Source organism: Hypanus sabinus, chromosome 6, assembly GCF_030144855.1.
Source record: "Hypanus sabinus isolate sHypSab1 chromosome 6, sHypSab1.hap1, whole genome shotgun sequence".
NCBI lineage: Eukaryota > Metazoa > Chordata > Chondrichthyes > Myliobatiformes > Dasyatidae > Hypanus > Hypanus sabinus.
The window spans coordinates 172,027,894-172,050,930 of record NC_082711.1 but is presented as its reverse complement, the minus strand read 5'-3'; the positions used below and the strand labels follow the sequence as shown (position 1 = coordinate 172,050,930).

Genomic DNA, 23,037 nt, shown 5'->3' with positions numbered 1-23,037 from the left:
TGGGGCGGGGGAGGGTGTTGAGAAAGAAACGCAAGGTGATTCTCCTTCACCGGCTCCAAGGGGAGAAGCCCTAGCTCGCGGAACCTGTCTTCAGAAGACGTGGCTGCAAAATGACTTTTCAGAGCGGCTTGTGGCCGAGCCCAGTGGGGGAAAGGCAGTTCTGGATTGGCAGCATCCTGGTAACTGTCCCCAGCACCATCGCGAAAGCTTCCACATCCTTCCTGTAATGAGCTGACCAGAAAAGAGCACAACACTGCAGAGAATCATAGAAATCTACAGCACATTACAGACCCTTCGGCCCACAAGATTGTGCTGACCATGTAGCCTACTCCAGAAACTGCCTGGAATCACCCGACCACACAGCCCTCTGTTTTTCTAAGCTCCATGTACCTACCTAAAAGTCTCTTAAAGACCCTATCGTATCCACCTCTACCACTGTTCCTGGCAGTACATTCCACACACCCACCACTCTCTGTGTGAAAAACTTACCCCAGATATCCCCCTTGTACCTTAAAACTATGCCCCCTCGTGTTAGCCATTTCAGCCCTGGGAGAAATAAAGCCTCTGACTATCCACATGATTAATGCCTCTCATCATCTTATATGCCTCTGTCAGGTCACCTCTCATCCTCTGTCACTCCAAGGAGAAAAGGCCGAGTTCACTCAACCTATTCTCAGAAGGCTTGCTCCCCAATCCAGGCAACATCCTTGTAAATCTCCTCTGCACTCTCTCTATAGTATCCACTTCCTTCCTGTAGTGAGGTGACCAGAACTGAGCACAGTACTCCAGTGGGATCTGACCAGTGTTTTATACAGCTGTAACATTACCTCTCAGCTCTGGAACTCAATCCCACGGTTGATAAAGGCCTTCTTAACAAAACTGTCAACTTGCACAGCAGCTTTGAGTATCCTATGGACACAGACCCCAAAATCTCACTGATCCCCCACACTGCTGAGAGTCTTACCATTAATATTATACTCTGTCTTCATATTTGACCTACTGAACTGAACCACTTCACCCTTATCTGGATTGAACTCCATCTGCCACTTCTCAGCCCAGTTCTGCATCCTATTGATGTCCCGCTGTAACCCCTGACAACCCTCCAGACTATTCACAACACCCCCAACTTTTCTGTCATCAGCAAGCTTACTAACCCCCCTTTCTACTTCCTCATCCAGGTCAATTATAAAAATCACAAAGGGGGGGGAGGGGTTACAGAACAGATCCACTGGTCACCATCCTCCGTGTTTTCCAAAGGGGTTGACCCTTGTTATGTCTCCCCAACCAACTATTGATGCAGAGTTGCTGACATGCCTATTTCATGACTGCATCAACGTGGGCCTAGGACTAGATATGATAGTGGTATTCCAGAGGTTTTTGAAACAGGGAAAGTGCAGGGAAGGGAGGGGTGTGGTTTATGTGCAGGCAGAGGGGAGTGGTTTAAGATGGCATCATGCTTAGTGCAGATATTATGGACCAAAGTAACACGCACAAAATGCTGGAGGAACTCAGCAGGTCAGGCAGCATCCATGGAAAGGATTAAAGAGTTGACATTTCAAGCTAAGACTGGAAAGGAAGGGGGGGAGTCAGACTAGAAAGGTGGGGGAGGGGAAGGAGTTCCAACTAGAAGGAGATAGGTGAAGCCAGGTGAGTGGGGAGGGTTGGTGGATAGGGTAAGTGGGTGGGGGGGGAGAGGAAGAAGTGAGAAGCTGAGAGGTGATAGGTGGAAAAGGTAAAAGGCTGAAGAAGAAGGAATCTTATAGGAGAGGAGAGTGGACCATGGGAGAAAGAGAAGGAACAACAGAGGAAGGCTATAGACAGGTGAAGAGAAGAGGTATGGGGCGGTGGTGGGAGAGACAGAGTGGGGAATAGAAAAAGAGAAAAGAGGAAGGGATTGACATTTCCAGCATCTCCAGCATCTCATATTTAAGTTTGTGGAAGTGTTTATTGAATACTCAGTGTCTGTCTTGTCCTGTAAGCAAAAAGTTAACCTAGTTACGAGTCGTGTCTTCTGTCCCCACTCAACTGAAACTGCAAACCCGATTTCACACAACAGTTGGTTGTTGATGCAAAATGACACATTTCGCTGCATTTTTCAATGTACATGTGACAAACAAAGCTATCTTTAATCGGTGTAATTTTTAGAATCGCAGAGGGTGGGGACCACACTCTCAGGCTGGACGGGCCTCTTTTCTCCCCTAAGCAGATAAACAGCGGTGTCATCTTGTTTACAGCCGCCAGGAGAGAGGCATCGGAGCTGGTAATCTCCACCAGGGGGCAGTGTGGCATAGTATCCCGGCAGGAGTTGGTGCTGCCCCCCAGTGTTCGCTCAGCAGAAGACAACTGAATTACAGTCGACCGCAGATTTCTGCAATGATGTCTCGAGTCTGGACTTTCTTTTGTGTGGCTGTACCTTTATGTGCTTGCTATCTTGTATGTGCTATGTGTGCTTTATGCTGTGTGACTGTTGGTAATGTGTTTTGCACCGTGTGTTGCTGTGGGGCCAGTCTCGTTCGGCAGTATTCATGGGTATTCATCAGGACTAGAGAGGAAGGGGGTAGAAGCCAGAGTGAGATGGTGGAGAGGGGGGAGAGGAACCAGTACAAATAGGTTGCGACCATTTGAGGGGGAAGGCGGGTAGATGAAGTGAAAAGCTAGGACGTGATAAGTGGAAAAGGTAAAAGGGCTGAAGATAAGAGAGGAGAGTGGACCATTGGAGAATGGGAAGGAGCAGGGAAGTGATAGGTAGGTGAGAAGGGAAGGCATTAGAGGGGAGCCAGAATGAGGGATGGAAGAGAGAAAGGAGAGGGAGAGAAATTGCCGAAGTTAGAGAAATCGATGTCCATGCTGTCAGGTTGGAGCTACGCGGGCAGAATATCACGTGCTCTCCCACCTTCCTGCCCTGCCCCTCCACACTCGTTCCATCCCAGGCTCCTCTTGTTACTGGCAAAAGGTCGTCACCTCCTGCTCTCTGTTCAGGGAGACCGGCTGTGAATTTCCTGCATTCTCTCTTCCATATTTGACAATCTTGACACCACTCAACTTACCTTCTTGGAGTCTGAAATGTTGAGAGGAATATTCAAGATTCAAGATTGTTTAATATCATTTCCAGCAAATGAGAATCAAACAATTGCTATTCCAGCACAAAGAAATCCAATAAGATAAAGAGCACAATCATTAAAATACAATAATTATATGTACATATGATAGCTTATACACATACAGTACTGTGCCAAAGTCTTAGGCACATATCGATATATTTATCTATATCTACATATATAGCTAGGGGCCCTAAGATGTCTGTGCCGTTGAGTGGAGACCGAGCTTGTTCAGTGTGGTATAGGAGTGCCACACTCAGACACCAGGCAAGGTCATTTGATTCCAAACAATTGGTTTACTGATCATTACAGGATGTCTCTCTGGTTTTTCCCACTCCCTTCCCCTTTTCCCAACCATCATTCCCCTCTCCCTGCCCCCTTCCCACTCTCAGTCCACAATGGAGACCCATATCAGGTTTATCACATCACTCACATAAGTCTGAAAGTATCAGAAGGGCAAGCTGAGTGGATTGCTATGTCACTTGTTTATTATTGTTACTTGTACCAAGGTACAATGAAAAGTTTGTCTTGCATAATGTTCATGCAGATCAGATCATTACACAGTGCAATGAGATTAGTTAAAGTCTGTCCCGAGCCTTATAGGACAGCTTATCGCTGGTTTCCGTGGCATGAAGTGAATGAGAGTATGAGACTTACCCCCCCCCCCAGATATTGCAAGGTTAACCCCCAGCATTTTGCCAGTACCCATTCTCAGCTGGGTGGACTGGAACAATGTGTGGTTAAGTGCCTTGCTCAAGGACACAACACAGTGCCTCGGCTGGGGCTCGAACTCACGACCTTCAGATCACTAGTCCAACACCTTAACCACTTGGCCACACGCCACAGAACAAGGTAAAATAATAACAAAATGCAGAATGAAATGTAACAGCTACGGAGAGAGCGCAGCACGGGTGAACAATAAGGCGCAAGATCATAACGAGGTAGACTGTGTGGTTGACAGTCCACGTTCTCCTTACAGGGAATCAAGTGTTGAGAATAGGGTGCAGGTGGGAAGTCACAGCAAGCAAGGATGGCAGTATCCCCCAATGAATCGCTGAAGCAGAGTTGCATAACCCTCCAATTCATTGCTTTCTCCCCTGAGCTTAAGAAGTACAAGAAGATGTGCATTTAAGGTAGCAGGGGAGATTTTAAGGAAGGTGTGTGTATGAGGGAGATAGGAAAAGACATACTCACTCACACTTGGTGGCAACTTTATTAGGCACACCTGTACACCTGCTCATTAATGCAAATATCTAATCAGCCAATCGTGTGGCAGCAACTCATGCTGACATGGTCAAAAGGTTCAGTTGATGTTCAGACCAAACATCAGAATAGGGAAAAAATGCGATCTAACTGTCTTACACCATGGACTGATTGCTGGTGCCAGACAGGGTAGTTTGAGTATCTCAGAAACTGCTGATCTCCTGGGATTTTAACGCACAACAGTCTCTAGAGTTTACAGAGAATGGTGTGAAAATCAAAAACAAACATCCAGTGAGCAGCAGTTCTGTGGGCACAAATGCCTCGTTAACGAGAGAGGTCGGAGGAGAATGGCCAGACTGGTTCAAGCTGACGGGAAGGCGACAGGACCTGTAGTAACCAGATATCTCTGAATGCACAACAGGTTGAACTGTGAAGTGGGTGGGCTACAGCAGCACACCATGAACATGCAACCCTGTGGCCTCTTTGCTATGTACAGCTTTATATGACCTAATTTACTGGTGGCTCACAGGGTACAACCTCTTCCCATTTCCTATCAGCAAAGTTCATGCAGATCAGATCCGCAAACCCTGCCATTTGCATCAAACCGCCCAACTGGATATCCCTGGAAAGGAAAGTTCAAGATTCACAAGCAACTTGGTTGAGACAGATGCATTAGGGGCATTTAAGAGTCTCTGAGATAGGCACATAGAAGACAGAAAGATGGAGGGCTACGTGAGAGAGAAGGGTTAGATTGATGTTAGAGTAGGTTAAAGGTTGGCACACTGTCACTTGCTGAAGGATCTGTACTGTGGTGTAATGTTCTAAGTTCTATGTTTAAACGCTGAGAAATTTATAAAATACAAAATCTTACCTAAGACACTGATCTTCGCTGCAGACACCAGTGAAATCCAGTCACGTAGTACACGATTAGATTGGCAGTGGCTCCCAGACCCAATAAAGTGTCTGCCTCCTACACACTGTATGGCAGACCAGTGGAAGAGTAGAATTTCACAGAAAATGCTTACAGACTTCTCCAGAGATCCGAAACAGAACTATATCACAACCTGCTGGAGAAACTGGGCAGGATGCACAGCACGTGGAGGGGGGAAGGGATTTTTGGGCCAAAACCCTGTTACCCTGTCCTGATACAGAGATTCGATGGCACTTTTCTTCCCACAGATGCTCCTCGACCCCCCGAGTTCCTCCAGCAGAGGAACTCTGTTTGTTGCTCCAGATTCCAGCATCTGGAGACTCCTGTACCTCCAGAAAGAAATCACTAACACATGACTAACTGCATTGAAGGCATCTCAAAATCTAATAATTTTTAAACAGGAGATACATTTGCACATTAAGAACACTTAAGATCCACTTATAACACTTCATAAACTCTCACTTAGAACAAAAATATCTCAAAATCTAATAATTTTTAGACAGGAGATATATTAGCACATTAAGAATATTTAAGATCCACTTAGAACACATTATAAATCCTCATCTCAAACAAAAATATCTCAATTTCTAATCATTGTTAGACAGGAGATACATTAGTACATTAAGAATACTTAAGATCCACTTATAACACTCATTTAAAAATATTCACAGACAGGGCCTTGAAAAAATGGATAGCAGCAATTAAAGGACCGACTTTAGCAACTAACTGGATAATGTCTCTACAAGCGGAATCAAAATCAGGTTTATTGTCACTGGTTTATGCTGTGAAATATGTTGTTCTACAGCAGCAGTGCTTTGCAACGCGTAGAAATTTTCTATAATTTACAGTGCGCGCGCCCTTAACTCGGTGGAGTCGTCGGGGCACCATCATGACAAGCTTTTTGCACCGTTTGGTCATCGTACGGTATGTCTTGGGCATCTGAAACTTGGCAGAGCCCATCCCTCTCCAGGTTTGAGGTCGATTTGCTAGCTCGACACTCAACCCAGGCACGGATGGAGAGTGTGTAAGGGAGCCGGCTGGATTCGAACTCGGGACCTCTCGACCCAAAGTCCAGCGCAGATGCCTGATGCACCATCAACAACTCACTCTGAGACGTAAAGGCGAGATATCGGCTTTTATTGACTGGAAGAAGGAACAAACAGTGAGTGACCACCATACTACATCCTGGAGACTGAGAGGCCGGGCTCAGGCCTTGATCGCCTTTATACAGGGGTCTGTGGGAGGAGCCACAGGAGCAGTCAGCAGGGGGCATGTCCAGACAGGCACACGTAGTTCACCACAATGCCACTATGCCACCAGCCGGCAAACGTACAGTAGGAAACATACAAATAATGAGGTAGTGAAAAAGTAGTGAGGTGGTGTCCAGGGACCATTTGGAAATCAGATGCTGAGGGGATAAACCAATCTCTAATGAAAATAAATGAGTGTCTGGTATTTTAGATGTCAGTGAATTCACTCTGTAACGTCCAGGCAGATGACTTTAGCCCTTACAACCAGAAGAGGGATTATTCTATGTATTTACCTGTGGGAAAGATGTAGTCCACCATTATCTTAATAGCTGCAATCATTGAGGAAATCACCAAATCAGAAATTCCTGTTGGAACAAATTCACAGAGATTTGCACATTAAAATACAAATACGCAATATTAAGATATATTGCCAACTCTTAAGCTAAATTTCAACTCAGAAGTTTCTATTGATTTAGTTATGTGGTAAGCACATCTACATGGAGTGTTGTTGCAGGAAAGCAGCATCCATCATCAGGGACCCCCACCACCCAGGCCATGCTCTCTTCTCACTGCTGCCATCAGGAATGTAGTATAGGAGCCTCAGGACCCACATCACCAGGTTCAGGATCAGTCATTACGCCACCCCCCACCAACCATCAGGCTCATGAATCAAAGGGGATAACTTCAGGTGCCTATCAATGAAACATTCCCACAACCTATGGACTCACTTTCAAGGACTCTTCATCTCATCTTCTCAATATTTATTAATTATTATTATTATTTCTTATTTTTCTATTTGCACAGGTTGTTGTCTTCTGCACTCTGGTTGCACGCCCAAGTTGGGTTGTCTTTCATTGATTCTGTGCACAGCTGACGTTTCGGGCCAAGGTGCCTCTTCAGAACTTCAGAAACGCTATGATGTATGTCAGGAAGGTAAAAAGACCTGGATGGTAGTTATATACCAGCCTCCTAACTAACCAGGATGTGGGCTATAAATTACAATGGGATGTAGAAAAGCATGTAATAAAGACCAATGTTATGATAGTCATGGGGCATTTCAATATGCAGCTAGATTGGAAAAATCAGATTGGTGCTGGATCCTATGAGAGGGAATTTGTAGAATGCCTGCGAGATGACTTTTTAGGACAGCTTGTGGTTGAGCCCACTAGGGAAATAGCAATTCTGGATTGGGTGTTGTGTAATGAACCAGCTTTGATAAGTACATTTATTATCGAAGCATGTATGCATTATACAACCTGGAGATTCATCTCCTAACAGGCAGCCATGAAACAAAGAAACCCCAAAACAAACCACATATGTATTAAAAAAGACCAACAGCCAGAGTACAGAGAATTAAAAAAACATACTGTATCATGCCCATAAGCAAATGAAAGAACAAAATAACCCAAAAAAAGACCATTGAACACCGAATGTGCAATGGGGAAAAAAAACATCACGCAAACAGTAACCGCAAGCAAACAGTGTTTCTGATCTGAAGTCTGCAAAGAGAGTCCAAAACCCATAGCTCAGCACAGATCCTGGTAAACATCGCGGAGCAGTGTTCTTATTCGGCCCATACCTCACCTCGGGCCCCGACATCTTGACCTTTTCAGTCTGGCCTCGCACTTACATCGCTGTCCAAGCAATGGGTTCTACAGCTTGGATACGCCAGACTTTGCCATCTTGACTCAGCCTGTAAATCTCCATTCGAACATCGTGTTCAGACACGTCTGGGGCCTGGCCCCCACACCCCGAGGTATCGATTCAGCCTGTTACCAACTTCCACACTCTCAGTGACGGGCCCACTGTCTCACCTTGTCTCGGTTTGAAGTAAACCAAGCTTAATGTAAAGGAACCTTTAAAAGGCAGTTGTCATAATATAAAATTCACCCTGCATTTTGATAGGGAGAAGCTACAATCAGATGCATCAGTATTACAGTGGAGTTAAAGGAATTACGGAGGAATGAGAGATGAATTGACTGGAAGGGAACACCAGCAGGGAAGATGGCAGAACAGCGATGGCTGGAGTTTCTGGGAGCAATTTGAAAAGCGCAGGATAGATACATCCCAAAGATGAAGAAGTATTTTTAAGGGAGAATGAGGCAGCTGTGGCTGACAAGATAAGTCAAAGACAGCATAAAAGCAAAAAAAAGGGCATATAATTTACCAAATATTAGTGGGAAGATGGAGGATTGGGAAGCTTTTAAAAGCCAACAGATGGCAAATAAAAAGCTATAATGAGAGAAAACATGAAATATGAAACTAAACTAGCCAGTTAAGAGTTAATTACATACATACAGCCCCAGCAAGGGTGACAGAGTAACACACACAAAATGCTGGAGGAACTCAGCAGGTCAGGCATCAACCATGGAGAGGAATACACAGTCAATGTTTCAGGCTGAGACCATTCACCAGGATGACCAACTATCCCTTTTGGCTGTGTTAGTGAATTTTTATAGATTTAATTATTTTTATGTAATTAGGTAATGAATTGGTGAATTCACATTTGTGTACCAGATGATCTTTCATGGTTCCCGTTGCTAGCTTTCTTCATAAAGGAGACCCAAATCCTCACACTAGGAATGAAATTCATGGGTCATCCCTCTGGCTACTTGCCCACTAACTAAGGGAGCAGAATGAGGCAATTCAGCCCTTTGGGCCTGCCCTGCCATTTGATCATGGCTGACTTATTTTTCTGCTCAACCCCATTTCCCCCTACCCTTTGATGCCCTCAATAATGAAGATGTTGATGAGATACTAAACTGGACTCTATCTACCTGGAAGAGGAGATGAAAGAGACCCCTTGGCACTATGCCCAGGCCCATGCAACTCTTTCCGGTAGTCTGGCCTAAACAATTAATTCCTAAGCAATCCCATGACTGTGGTGCCTGACCTGCAGCACTTGTAATTCTGATTTAAATGATCTGTGCCAGGGCCCAGGGGCCAGCAAACCCACCCTGAGGGTAGACACGTGTCTCACCAGCAGGTATGAGCACAGCGACATCGAGATGAGAACATACAGGGAGCTGGTCCCACCCACTTGGTTTGGAATTTGTTAAGTCCCAAAGTAATTCTACCAGTGGACACGTTGGCCCACTGGAAGAAGGTATCTGGGAAACGGATGGTTGGGTTTAGCCTTGGTTAAATGTTGAGTAGTTGCCGCGGGACATACTCTGCCCTTGAGGTTTGCAAGCACAGAGCTGTAATGCAATGCAACTCTGGAGGTTAAATGCAATTTCCAGCCACTCCAACAGTTGGAATACACAGTTAACCCAATCCCAAGGGATATAGACGTTCTGTCCATTATCTGTGTATGTGAAAGTGTTGAAGGAGAAGAGGTGTTCAATATTTGCCCAGAATATTGGTCTTATTTATTTAGAGATGCAGTACAGAATAGGCCTTCCCAACCCAATGAGCCACACCACCCAGGAGCCCACCGATTTAATCCTAGCTTAATCACAGGACATTTGCCTTCCTCATCACAGACTCAACCTTCAAATTAACCTTCAGGGAATCCTGCACAAGATCTCTCAAGTCCCTTTCCACCTCAGGTTTCTTTGTATGTCCTCTCCATTTAGAAAATTGTCAGTCTTTTCATTTCTTCTACCAAAGTGCATGAACATACACTTCCCAACACTGCATTCCATCTGTCATTTCTTTGCCCATTCTCTTAATCTATCTGTCCTTCTGTAGCCTGTTTCCACAAAACTTCTTGCCCCTCCACCTATCTTCATATTGCTTGCGAACTTCACAACAAAGCCATCAATTCCATCATCCGAATCATTGACATATGACGTAAAAAAATTTGGTCCCAACACTGAACCCTGTGGAACATTACTCATCACCAGCAGTCAATGAAAAAAGGCTCCCTTTATTCCTAATCTTTGCATCCTGCTAATCAGCCATGGCTTTATCCATGCTGGAATCTCTCCTGTAATACCATGAGCTCAGAGCTAGTTAAGCACCCTCACCTGTGGGACCTTGTCAAGGGCCTTCTGAAAATCCAAATACACAACATCAACTGATTCTCCTTTGTCTATCTTGCTTGTTATTTCATCAAAGAATTCTAACAGGTTTGTCAGACAAAATTTTCCCTTGAGGAAACCGTGCTGACTGCAGCCTATTTTATCATGTGCCTCCAAGTATCCTGAGAACTCATCCCTTGCTAATTGACTCCAACATCTTCCCAATGTTCAGTTAGTTCAGACTAACTGGCCTATAGTTTCCTTTCTTCTGCCTCTCTCCCTTCTTGAAGAGTGGAGTGACATTTCAATTTACCAGTCTTCCAGAACCATTCCAGAATCTAGTGATTCTTGGAATATCATTATGAATGCCTCCACAATCTCATCAGTGATTTTCTGGTTCAGGTGACTTGTCTACCTTCAGACCTTTCAGTTTCCCAAGCACTTTCTCCTTACTGAGAGTAACTTCCCACACTTCATGACCCCTGGACACCTGGAACTTCCACCGTACTGCTAGTGTTTTCCCACAGTGAAGACCGATGCAAAATGTTTAGCTCATCCCCCCATTACTACCTCTCCAGTGGGCTGATATCCACTCTCACCTCTCTGTTACACTTCATGTATCTGAAGAAATGTTTGGTATCCTATTTAATATTATTGGCTAGCTTATTTTGTATTCCATCTTTATCTTCTTAATTACTTTTTTTAGTTGCCTTCTGTTGGTTTTTAAAAGCTTCCCAATCCTTAAACTTCCACTAATTTTTGCTCTATTATATACCCTCTCTTTGGCTTTTATGTTGGCCATGGCTGTGTCACCTTTCCTTTAGAATACTCTTTGAGATGGAAATACCCTGTGCCTTCCAAATTGCTTCCAGAAATTCCAGCCATTGCTGCTTCGCTGTCATCCCTGCCAGTGTCCTTTTCCAATTAATTCCAACCATCTCCTCTCTCATGCCTCAGTAATCCCCTTTCTCCTCTGTAATACTGATACATCTGACTTTAGCTTCTCATTCCCAAATTTCAGGTGAATTTGATCATATTATGATCACTTACCCCTGAGGGCTCCTTTACCTAAAGCTGTCTAATCAATTCTGGTTCACTGCACAACACCCAGCCCAGAATAGCTGACCCTCTAGCGGGTCAACCAAAAAGCTCTCGAAATCCCTCCTCCTGGAATCCAGCACCAATCTGATTCTGTGGTCTTGTATTCGCTCTTTTTTCCAGAATTGCTGTATCTGCAATATTTTGCTATTGAAATAAAATACTATCCACTTATTAAATTGCTATTTTTCATTGATTGCTTATTTTAAATTATAATCAAATATCTTCCTATCTTTTTACACCCTCAGTTCCTATTCCCAAATAATGAATAGTGCTAAAAGTTTCCAAGTTCTATCTTGAGAGATGAACAAAATGACATTACAGTAAATGAGTGAATTACTTTCTACAGGGAAATGAAGTCTTCTACTTACACGACTCCCATTACCAGAGCTTAGAGCAAGAGGTAATTAATCACGGCACTGAAAATATTAGTGACAAAACCAGAGAAAATCTGAGGCAAAATGATATCTTGAAGTAGGTCTAAAAGAAACAACATTCCATTTATGGAATCCTAGAACACTACAGCACAGAAGCAAGCCCTGGCCCTTCTATGGCAAGAAGGCAGGTATATGGGATTGAGTGGGATCGGGATCAGCCATGATGAAATGACAGAGCAGACTCAATGGGTTGAACGGCCTAATTCTATGTCTTATGAATACAGGCCCGGAGCCATCAAACGCTCTTCATATGACAAGCCATTCAATCCTGGAATCATTTTTGTGAACCTCCTTTGAACCTTCTCCAGTTTCAGCACATCCTTTCTAACACGATGCCACAGTCCATTCAAACCATTATTCTGGCTAGTTCCATCAACCTGGACCAAAGTCCTCTCTGCTGCTGCCATCCATGTATCAATTCAAACTTCTCTTCAATAGTGCAATCGAACCTGCATCTACCACTTCTGTCATACACTCTCACCAGCCTCTGAGTGGAGAAATTCCCTCTCATGTTCCCTTTAAACGTTTCACCTTTCACCCTTAACCAATGACCCCCTAGTTCCAGTCTCACCCAACCTTGGTGCAAAAGGCTTGCTTGCATACCCCCTTACCTAACCCAGGGTCAGAATCTAAATTGCTTTGTGTCAGCACTACATTGCAATACATAACAACAAAAAAAGTACTATAAATTACAAAAGGGATATAAAAACTAATAAATAAGTGGTGCAAGAAGAGAGCAAAAAAGGTTTTAAAAAAAGTGAGGAAGTGTTCACAGGTTCATTGTCCATTCAGAAATCTGATGACAGAGGGGTAGAAGCTGTTCCTACAATGTTCCTCATCTTATACAATGTGGAGGCATTTACCCAATCTACACTCCTCTTATATGACAGGGAGGCACATAGCTGATGAAATTTAATTGTTTAATCCTTAGTGAACATCTCTGGCAAAGTCAGTATTTACTGCACATCTCTCATTGCCCTTAAGGTGGCGATGGAGAACAGAATTCTTGACCATAAAGACAGAACGGGGTACAAATTGGGAGGAGATCACAGGCTGCAACGTTCTCGTCTGCCCGTAGTCCTGTGTCCTCTGATAAAATTACAGGACAACTGCCAAAACGTAAAGAAAGTTGTGATCTGGTGCGTGGTGCAAGAGAAGAAAATGGAATAGCAACTGCCAAATGGGGTAAATGAAAATTTAAAAGTGGCTGTAGAGAAACAGCAAGGAATTTATTGGAGCGGTTCTTTGACAAGGATGTGTGGTGAACTACATATACCTGTCTGGACACCCCTCTGCTGACTGCTCCTGTGGCTCCTCCCACAGACCCCTGTATAAAGGCGATTGGAGGCACTGCTCCTCCCTCAGTCTCCGGGATGTTGTGTGATGGGCTCTTGCTGCTAATCGTGGTCTCTTGCAGCTAATGAAAGCCTATCGTTCACCTCCCATCTCTGAGAGTTATTGATGGTGCATCAGGATGACTGTTACATTGACTGATATGGGGAACAGTTCCAGAGTCCAGACATTTATGGCAACAGTGCTGTTATTGGTGTTCCTTTTCACGCCTCGTGGCATATCAGGCAGCAACCTTTCCGTTTCTTTAGCATTTGTCTGTTTTTTTTTGGTTTTTTTTTTAAAACAAGACTGAGGTGCCAGTTCGCCATTCAACCCAGCACGGATGGAAAACGTGCGCGGAGCCAGCCAGATTCGTAACCAGCGCCACTTGCCTCAAAGTCCGCTGTGGATGCCACTGCACCGTCAGCCAGCTGCAGTGGCATGGTGCATCGGGCAACTCAAGATCAGACATAAGGGAAGAATTAGGCCATTCGGCCTATTAAGTCTGCTCAGCCATTCTATCCTCTGTCACAGCGCCAATCAGCAGAGTCTGCATTCCAAAGGCACCAAATAGTCAAAATTCAAATTCATCAAATCTGATGAATTTGACAGCCAGGAGTAAATTAAAGATGTGCATTAAGAAAATGGTGTGCCTGATTTTGGAGGTATCCGGTCTCCAACTGAAAGAAATGCTGCCTTAGAAAGAAAGATGAAAGAAAAACAAAATTACAAACCACTGGCAAGATGGACAAGAATTATACTTACACCTCACAAAAGCTTTTCTGATGATTGGAATGCTAGGGGACTGGGGAATTATCGGAATGTGGAGGAGAGTTCAGGTCAGAGTCAAACTGGTTTTGTGCTCAGTGAATGATGGAGGCCCAAGGGATTGTCCATTTATATTCCGATATAACAACCTGCAATGGTCCAAGTTCTAGGAAGTTATTATGAGGTAAAAATTTGTCCTTGATCTGTTGTGCCAAATACTCAATATACCATTGTTGTACTCTTCCTCTAACATTTGATCCCAACACATTTGCCAGTGAGTAGATCCAATGGTGTTTCACACTAAAGCCGCACCAGTTAATGTCACTCTAGTCGTGCAAAGCTATTTCAGATGTGGATCAAAACCGTTAACCTCTCCCAATCCATACGTCACATCAATATGCAAACGCTGACCCGAGTTTTGTGATACCCTTTAACCACTTACTCACAGGAAGAGTGGAATAAATATCTGCTCGTAGTACTAGCCTACAAGAAACAGAGAAGCAGTTGATGAGAACATAAAAACCAAAATAATGCTACCTTCCGTAATCAAAACAGAAGAACCAAAACATTTCGACTCTTGGACAGCACTTCCACCTTCCAAATGGGCAGGTTGCAGCCTTTAGAAGACTATCTTTTCCAACTGACCCCATTAAACTTTGCTCTCGTTAATAACTTATTGTGACCATTACTGTATCACCAGTACCGCACTACCCGCCATCAAGGACATATATACACAGAAAGATGTTGGAAGAAGACCAGTAATCTGGCAAACAGAGCGGAGTTGTTTTTTTTTTAATTATTGTATCTTTATCTTATTGGGGTTTTTTTTTGTTCTGCATCAAATCCGAAGGAACAATTATTTTGTTCTCCTTTACACTTGTGTACTGGGAATCCTGAATCGGCAGGGAAACCCTGCCGTTGCCTTGGTTTGCTCTGTTGTTGCGGTTTGTGTTCTGAGTTGTGTTGGGCATAGCTGAGCATGCCATGTTGGCACCAGCATCTGCAGCAACTCTTGTGGCAGCTCCCAGAATGCCTTGAGTGTTGATTGTTAAGATAAATGACACATTTCACTGTATGTTTCAAGTACATGATCAATAAATCTGAAAAACCCAAACAAATAAATCTGGTTGCATCACAGCCTGGTAGGGAAACGCCAATGCCCAGGAATGATAAAGTCTACAGAAAGTGATGGATAAGGCCCAGTCCGTCACAAGCAAAGCCCTTCCCCCCCACTGGGCACATCGACAAGGAGTGCATGCAACATGTTAATAAGATGCTTAAAAGTGTAACCAAGGCAAATACATGCTTGATAGAGCTCTTTAGGAAAGCATATAATTCAGATAATGGTAGTAGAATCATTTCAAGCATGTATAAGGGGTTGTCAACTCTTAAAACACATTCGACTTCATACAGAAAAACAAAATGGGAGAAGGAAGGAGGGATAATTATATCTGAGGAAGAATGGGCAACAAAATGGAGATATCAATGGAAGTGTACCAATTCACAGAAATGGAGAGAATTTGGATGGAAAAACTTGATAAGATATTTTATTACACCCTCTCAGAAATCCCATTATGATAGTAACCTCCCTGTTTGCTGTAGAAATTGTGGAAATCAAAATGCAAATCATTATCATATTTTTTGGGATTGCCCTGTTATCAAAGACTATTGGAGGGGGATACACAATGCTCTACAAGACATCTTTAAATGTGAAATACCCTTAGAGAGTAAGACCATATATTTTGGATATATACCTCAAGAATGGTTGAAAAGAGATAAATATTTAATGAATATACTGTTGGTGGCTGGTAAAAAGACTCTTACTAGGAAATGTTTATCACAGGAGAGCCCAACTTTAAATACACAGATGGAAATTACAATGGACATTTACAAAATGGAGAAGATAACAGTATCTGTTAATCATAAGCTGCAACAATTTGATTCATACTGGGAAAAATGGTTTAACTACATAATGCCTCATAGGCCTGATTTTATTCTCACAAATCAATGAACCTGTTGAAAAAAAAATCACTCCCTACTTGTACATAGTTCTTTCCTTTTGCTTGTTTTTTTCTTTCCACTCTTTTCTATAAGTGTATACCTCAGATAAATACTTTGTGGAGATTTGTGATATATATGATTATATGATATATATGTACAATATCTGAAATACATCTTATGGAAATGTTTGTTTGATGATGAACTTCAATAAAAAATAAATTACAAAAAGAAAGCAGCATTGTTTCTTTTCTTACTGAGATACAGCACAGAACATGCCCTTCCAGTTCTTCAATCCACCCTGCCCACCAATCCCCTGATTTAAATCGAGCCTAATCATGGCACCTATGACCAATTCACCCACCAACCTTTACGTCTTTGGACTGTGGGAGGAAACCGGAGCACCCGGAGGAAGCTCACACTGTTACAGAGAGAATGTGCAAATTCTTTAAGGACGCCGTCGGAACTGAACTCCGAGCTCCAATGCCCCGAGCTGTAATAGCGTCATGGTAACCGTTACTGCGGCACCCACAGAGGTGTACAAGATGGTAAGAGGCCTAGGTCGAGCGGACAGCCAGAGAATTTTTTCCTAGGGCAGAAACGGATAATACCGGGGGTATAGTTTAAAGTTGATTGGAGGAAAATGTCAAAACAGGTTTCTTTACACAGAGTGGTGGGTGTGTGGAATGCACTGCCAGAGGTGGTGGTAGAGGCAGGCACATTAGGGGCAATTAAAAAACTCTTAGATAGGCACATGGATGATGGAAAAATGGAGGCTATGAAGAAGGGAAGGGTTAGATTGATCTTAGAGCAGGTTAAAAGGTCAGCACCACGTTATGGGCTCTATGTTCGATCCACATTGAACCATACAATGAAAAGCGTCCTTTGCGTCAACGACACAGTGTGAATACGTGCTGGGCGCCAGCCCGCAAGTGTTGCCACACTGCCAGCACCAACTTAGCATGGCCACAGGTCACTAACTCTAATCTGTACGTCTTTGGAAGGGTGGGAGAAAACCGGAGCACCCAGAGGAAACACATGGGGTCATGGGTCAACGTACAGAGGCCGGAATTGAACCCCAGTCGCCGATCACTGGTGCCGTACGGTGCTGCGCTAAACGCTACGCTGTCAGACCGAAGGCTTGGGTATGTTCCCACCTCAATGAGTCACTCGTCCCTCCCAACTCGTAGGAATTTTATTTTATTACGTGTTTGAGGGATATTGAAGTCACTAGATTTTTAATTTCAATATGTACAGCATTCATTGAAATGTTAGATATCTAATACAGAACATTAGGGACGTTTACGAGACTCTTAGATAGGCACATGGATGATAGAAAAATGGAGGGTTATGTAGGAGGGAAGGGCAGGTAATTTATGGCAAGAGTGAACTGCTGAGAAACTAGGGGTTCAAGTACCAAAGTTCAAAGTAAATTTATTATCCAAGTACGTGTATAAAAACTATATAAGCAGACAAAATCTGACAAACAACCAATGTGTAAAAAGACAAATTGTGCAAAAATAAGAGAACATGAGCTGCAGAGTCCTTGAACGTGAAGCTAAATGCTCAAAGGTTCATTTCATTATCAGAGTATGTACGCAGAATACAATGCTGAGATTTGTCTTCTCCAGATAGCTATAATACAGAAAACCATAGGAGTAAATGAAAGAAAGACATCAATCCCCCCCCCCCACACGAAAAGAAAAATGAGCAAAAGCTCGCAAACCCCAAACACACCCAGCCCTCCCTCGCTCAAAAACAGACAGATCCCCCAAAACCACCAGCTTCCCGTCAACATGGCACCAGCGAGCAGTGATTCCTTGGGTGACATCTTCCAGCTAGTCAGCATTTCAGTTTTTGTATGTTTTATACTTGTTTTTTTAATCTTAATTTTGCTTTTGAAACTAGCGGAGCCTGTGACTTACAGTCTGTAGTTTGATTGAGTGAGCTAGCGCTCTGCTGTCCCTGAGAGAACTCCAGGAGGCGCTGTAGATCGTAGAATCAATTCAGAGTTAAACTTACCCACACCGGTTCAAGAGCCTCATGGTTAAAGGGTAATAACTATACCCGAACCTGTTGTTAGATAGGCACTTTATTGATCCCAAAGGAAATTGCAGTGTCACTGTAGCATTACAAGTGCACAGATATAAAAATTCACAAATATTAGAAGGGAAATAAGAATGAAAAAATAAGTTACCTCAAACAGTCTAGCAGGAGGGGGGCATCACTTCCCTGGCTATAATGAGGTTGACTCATTATGGAGCCTAATAGCTGAGGGTAACAATGACCTCACAGTGCTATCTGGAGCACCGCCGTTGTCTTAGTCTGTAACTGTGATTAGGCTAGGGTTAAATAGGTGCATGGCTGGGTGGAGCAGTTCACCGGGCTGGAATGGCAAATATAATATAAAATATAATAATCTCTCATCTTTTTCTGCTCCAGAGAGCGAAACCCTAGTTACTCCACAGAAGACTCGGGAGAGAATTGCTGCCATGCTTCATTTTAAAAAACTGCAGTCAGAAATGCACTACAACATTTTTTGAGACATCCTTATGGTTCTGAAATAAGTCAAACCAAAAATGAAAAGGATCCCTAGAAACCACCTCCAAACCCAACCAACTCAATAACCTGGTCACTGGAGTTTGCCCGCATCACCTCCCCATTGTTAATCAATTCACTTTTCAGTAAATATTTGCCCACAATGTTGTCCCAATCTTGATGCCAATACAGTATACGTTAAATCATCCTCTTCCTGGCTATCATCCATATGCCTCCATTCCCTTCGTAACAATGTGTCTATCCAAAGGCTGCCTGCTTCCTGAAAGTGGCTGTGCAGTTGGATATGAAGTTGGAGAAGGCATTTGGAACGTTTGCTTTCATTGACAGGGATTTGATTGGAAAAGTAAAGAAGTCATGCTTCCCCAGGTAACCCATTCAGGTATCTATCAAAGATTAAAGTATGTACACCTTATACAAACTTGGGATTCGTCTCCTTACAGACAGCCACAAACAAAAGATCCCAAAAGAACCTATGAAAAAAAGTAAACAAATAGCATTCAGGACAAAAGTGAGCCCATAGACACAAAGCCCTGAGCAGACAGAGCAGGCCACAGCCTTCGCCTCAGTTCACACAAAGCCGAGTAAATGTTTCAGAGCAGCAAGCAGAACTGACCTGACCTTCTCCTCTGGTCCCAACGTCCTGCCTTTAAACTTACCCCAGTGTGCCCTCTGGTATTTGACATTTCTACCCTGGGGTAAAGATTTTGACAGTCTACACTGTCACTGCCTCTCCTCAGCCCCTGATGCTCCAGGGAGAACAACCCAAATTTGTCCAATCTTCCCTTGTAGCTCATGCCCTCTAATCCAGGCAGAATCCTGGTAAACTTCTGTACCCTCTCTACAATCGGGTGCCCAGAGCCACACGTAACACTCCAAGTGTGAACTGACCAAAGTTTTATATGGCTGCAGAATACCTTCCTTGCTCTTAGGATCATGAGAGCAAGCATGTCACATGCAACACACACAAAACGCTGGAGGAACTCAGCAGACCAGGCAGCATCGAAGGAAAAGATTTCATGCCAAGACCCTTCTTCAGGACTGTCACTTGCCTCTTTTACCACCTTATCCGATAGCACAGACGTTTTGGTGAGCTATGGACCTGGACCCCATCATCCCCGTATACTGAGAGGCCAACCGTTAATTGTGTATTTTCACCTTTCGTTTGACTCTCTAAGTACAAAACCTCACTTGTTCAGATTAAACTCCATCTGCCATGAGGCATAGAATCTTCCCTGCACTTCCCATATGTGCAGCTGCAAAACATGAAACGCTTCTGTCTGCATTCAGAACCCTCGACTCTCCCACTATTGCATTTTTATAATGTATATTTGTATATCTGTTCTCTTGTAATGCTACTGTGACACTGAGATTTCCTTTGGGATCAATAAAGTATTTACTTGTCTATTTGTTTGCAGTGGTGAGGGAATCTTGGACTGGGGATACAGCCTCAGAATAGAGAGATATCCATTCAAAAGAGAGGTGAGGACAAAGTTCTTTAGCCAGAGGGTGGTGAATCTGGTCTGGCCAAGTTGTTGAGTGTACTTAAAGCAGAAGTTGACATGTGAAATACCCATACAGTTGAATAAATTGAATTGACTTTATTACTTATGCAGCCATGGGGAGAATGTAGAGGTGGGAATCGAACCCAGGTTGCCTGCACTGTAAGGCATTGTGCTAACCACTACACTACCATGCCATCTACATATACCTGAAGTGAAAGCCATTTACTATTCCTCTGCCCACTTACCTATCTGATCAAGATTCCCTTGTAATTTTTGATAACCTTGAGTTAGTTCACCTTGCTTATTAAAAGCCTCTGCATTGACTTAAGTTATTAAAAAGACCTTGCCTGTTCTTACCTCGCGTTTGCCCCCTCAGTGCACTGAGTTCCAGTAATGAGCACTGCAAATGTAATCCTACTTCACAATGCAAAGATTGGAACTAACTAATAAAATGATTGATCATCTGTTGTAATTAATTTTATTAACTGGTGGAAAGTTCATTATAATGAGTTGATTGATTAGGTATTAAAATCATTATTGCTCTGGATGAACATCTGTGTAATTAGTTCCATTACTGCCTCCATTACTCAAAATAACTGCAGGACAAATAATTGTCTGACTGATTTTATATGATTTATTTCAATGTCGTCTCATTCCAGCATCAAAATACCTTAAGTTATTTTTGGATTCCTAGGCTGTGGCAAATGAGCCCACTCCCACCCCCATCATTAGTAAGCTTAAAACCTTTTTAAAAAATCAAATAGTGCAATTAACATGGTAATGAGCTGGAATGCACTTTGAACTGATTTAAAGGGGTCATCTTAAACAAATTCACATGTACATGTGGTTATATTCCCCCCCCATTTGCTATTCCGACTCCCCTCATACCTTCTTACCTCCTCATCTGACCACCACATCCCTCTGATAGCCCTCATTTCCCCTTTCTATCCTCCACTTTCCTCTCCTATCAGATTCCTCCCTTCAGACCTTTATCACCAACCACCTTCTTGCTTCTCACTTCACCCCATCCCCTCCCCTACCAACCTTCCCCCTCACCCATCACCTGCCAGCTTGTCCTTCCCCTTCCTTTCCAGCCCTGATGAAGGGTTTTGGCCTGAAACACTGACTGTTTATTCCCCTCCATGGATGCTGTGTCAGCTGCTGAATTCCTCCAGTCTTTTGAGCGCGGTGCTGCCCTGATGCAAGGTTTTGACCGGAAATGTCACGATTCTTTTCATCAACACACCCACAGATGCTGCTCAACCCGCTGAGCTCCTCCAGCAGATGGTTGCTCCAGATTCCAGCACCTACAGTCTTTTGTGTCTGGGGGGGGGGTCACTGCGTTTAGGCAACTGACGACCTCGCGTGGGTTCAAGTTCAACAGTGGGCTTGACAGGGAATGAGGAAAGGTGTAGCTGACTCATATCGCTTCATATCCACAAATCGCATCGTTTCCTCCTGGTCCAATAGCACATGTTTTGCGGCCCGGCGGTTGGGGATCACTGCAGGAGGGACTTTTAGAAGAGATTTAGGTAGGTGCACGAATGTGAGGAAGATGGAAGAATATAGACACGTAGACAGCAAGGATTAGCTTGGTTGGGCACAACTTTGTGTGGCCTATTCCTGTGTTTAAGTAGAGAGCGGGTTTGGCTGGAGTTCTGTATAAAACTTGAGGTGCAATATTGAAGACCACTTTACCGGCTCGCTATCCCTGTGAAGTTTTGAGCGACTGACTCCTCTCCCGTCACCAGATGTCACTCACATCCACAACGATCGAAGTTCTTCTTCATTAGAACCGTCCCAGTAACCTCTCCATGCCCCCCTACGTCTGCTTCCTAGAGGAGTTTGTATTGTCCACATTACTGGTGATCGCGTCGGTTTCCTCCTCTTTCATCCCACAGCCCAAGGTCGTACCGTTTTGGTACCAATTTGGCTCATTGCAAATTGTCCGGTGATCAGACGAGGGTTAATTCGGGGGTGGGGTTGCGGACAGCGGTAGCTCACTAAATAATAAATAGAAACCGGACTGGATACCGAGCTGTGGCCAGTTTCCGCCCGCACAGACCTCCTCCATGCGCTAAAGGTGGCCTATTGATCTCCCAGTCCACCCGCACTGCGCCTCGAAGATGGAGATGGGCTTGGAGAGGAACGAGGACCCCTCACCACACCGCCTTGCCGAGTCCCCCAGCACCCCGAGTGTGCGTGTCACCCTGGATCCCGCGCACCGGCGGAACCTCCTGTGTTAGGAGGTGAAGATTGGCTTTGTTGGTCGCACGCACATCGGAACATACCGTGAAAAGCATCAATCGCGCCAACCACAGATGCGCTCAGCGTGGCCGGTAAGTATCGCGACTCCTCACTAACCCACCCCTCCCTAGGTCCTGGGAATGCGTGCGGGCACCCGAAAGGTACCGGTGAGAACTTACAGATACTGGCATGGTGACCGCTACGCCGCTGTGTCGTGTGGGCATGTTACACGAGCGGGCCGGCGGGGGCATCCAGCAGCGATACTGGACTTAGAACTGGCAGGCCTAAGCCCCACGCCAGAGTCGACCAGGCAAGCTGCTTGTCGTGATCACAGGGTCTTTACCCTGCGTTCGCTGATGGAAAGCGGGTGTGTGTAGTTAGTGGGACCCGGGAATGATCGGAAACTAAACGAGGGGATTGAGGCCCAGTTCCTGAGGTAAATAGCCAGGTGGGGAGGGACCATGATCAACACAGAAAAAAGCGTTTCGCTATATCCTGGTTGTCCTGGCAATTGTAAATTAACTCAATTCAGTTCAGATAATCAATCACAAACAAGTGGAAATCTGGGTTTCGGAAGGAAACGGCGACTGTACAGTTCTCTTTTCCTAAATGCTGACTGGCCGGCTCTGTTCCTCCAGCATTTAGTGTG

General features: G+C 44.1%; 2 protein-coding genes across 10 annotated transcripts in view; one reads left to right on the top strand and one right to left on the bottom strand.

The window, feature by feature from the left end:
- The window catches only part of LOC132396101 (multidrug and toxin extrusion protein 1-like), a 102,665-nt gene that overhangs the window by 78,085 nt on the left and 1,543 nt on the right, over positions 1–23,037 (bottom strand). For 3 of the 8 annotated variants that reach the window (XM_059973535.1, XM_059973536.1, XM_059973537.1), the window contains exon 2: positions 6,776–6,847. The gene's annotated coding sequence lies outside the window, so the exon portion shown is untranslated. Of the gene's footprint in view, positions 1–6,775; positions 6,848–21,839; positions 21,944–22,567; positions 22,609–23,037 lie in introns of those variants that run through there. The other 5 variants (XM_059973532.1, XM_059973538.1, XM_059973533.1 and 2 more) reach the window with 5 other exon arrangements.
- Positions 22,334–23,037, top strand: part of LOC132396102 (multidrug and toxin extrusion protein 1-like) — a 61,808-nt gene continuing 61,104 nt past the window's right edge. Inside the window, exon 1 of one of the 2 annotated variants that reach the window (XM_059973542.1) lies at positions 22,334–22,480. The gene's annotated coding sequence lies outside the window, so the exon portion shown is untranslated. The remainder of the gene's footprint in view (positions 22,481–23,037) is intronic. The other variant, XM_059973541.1, reaches the window with a different exon arrangement.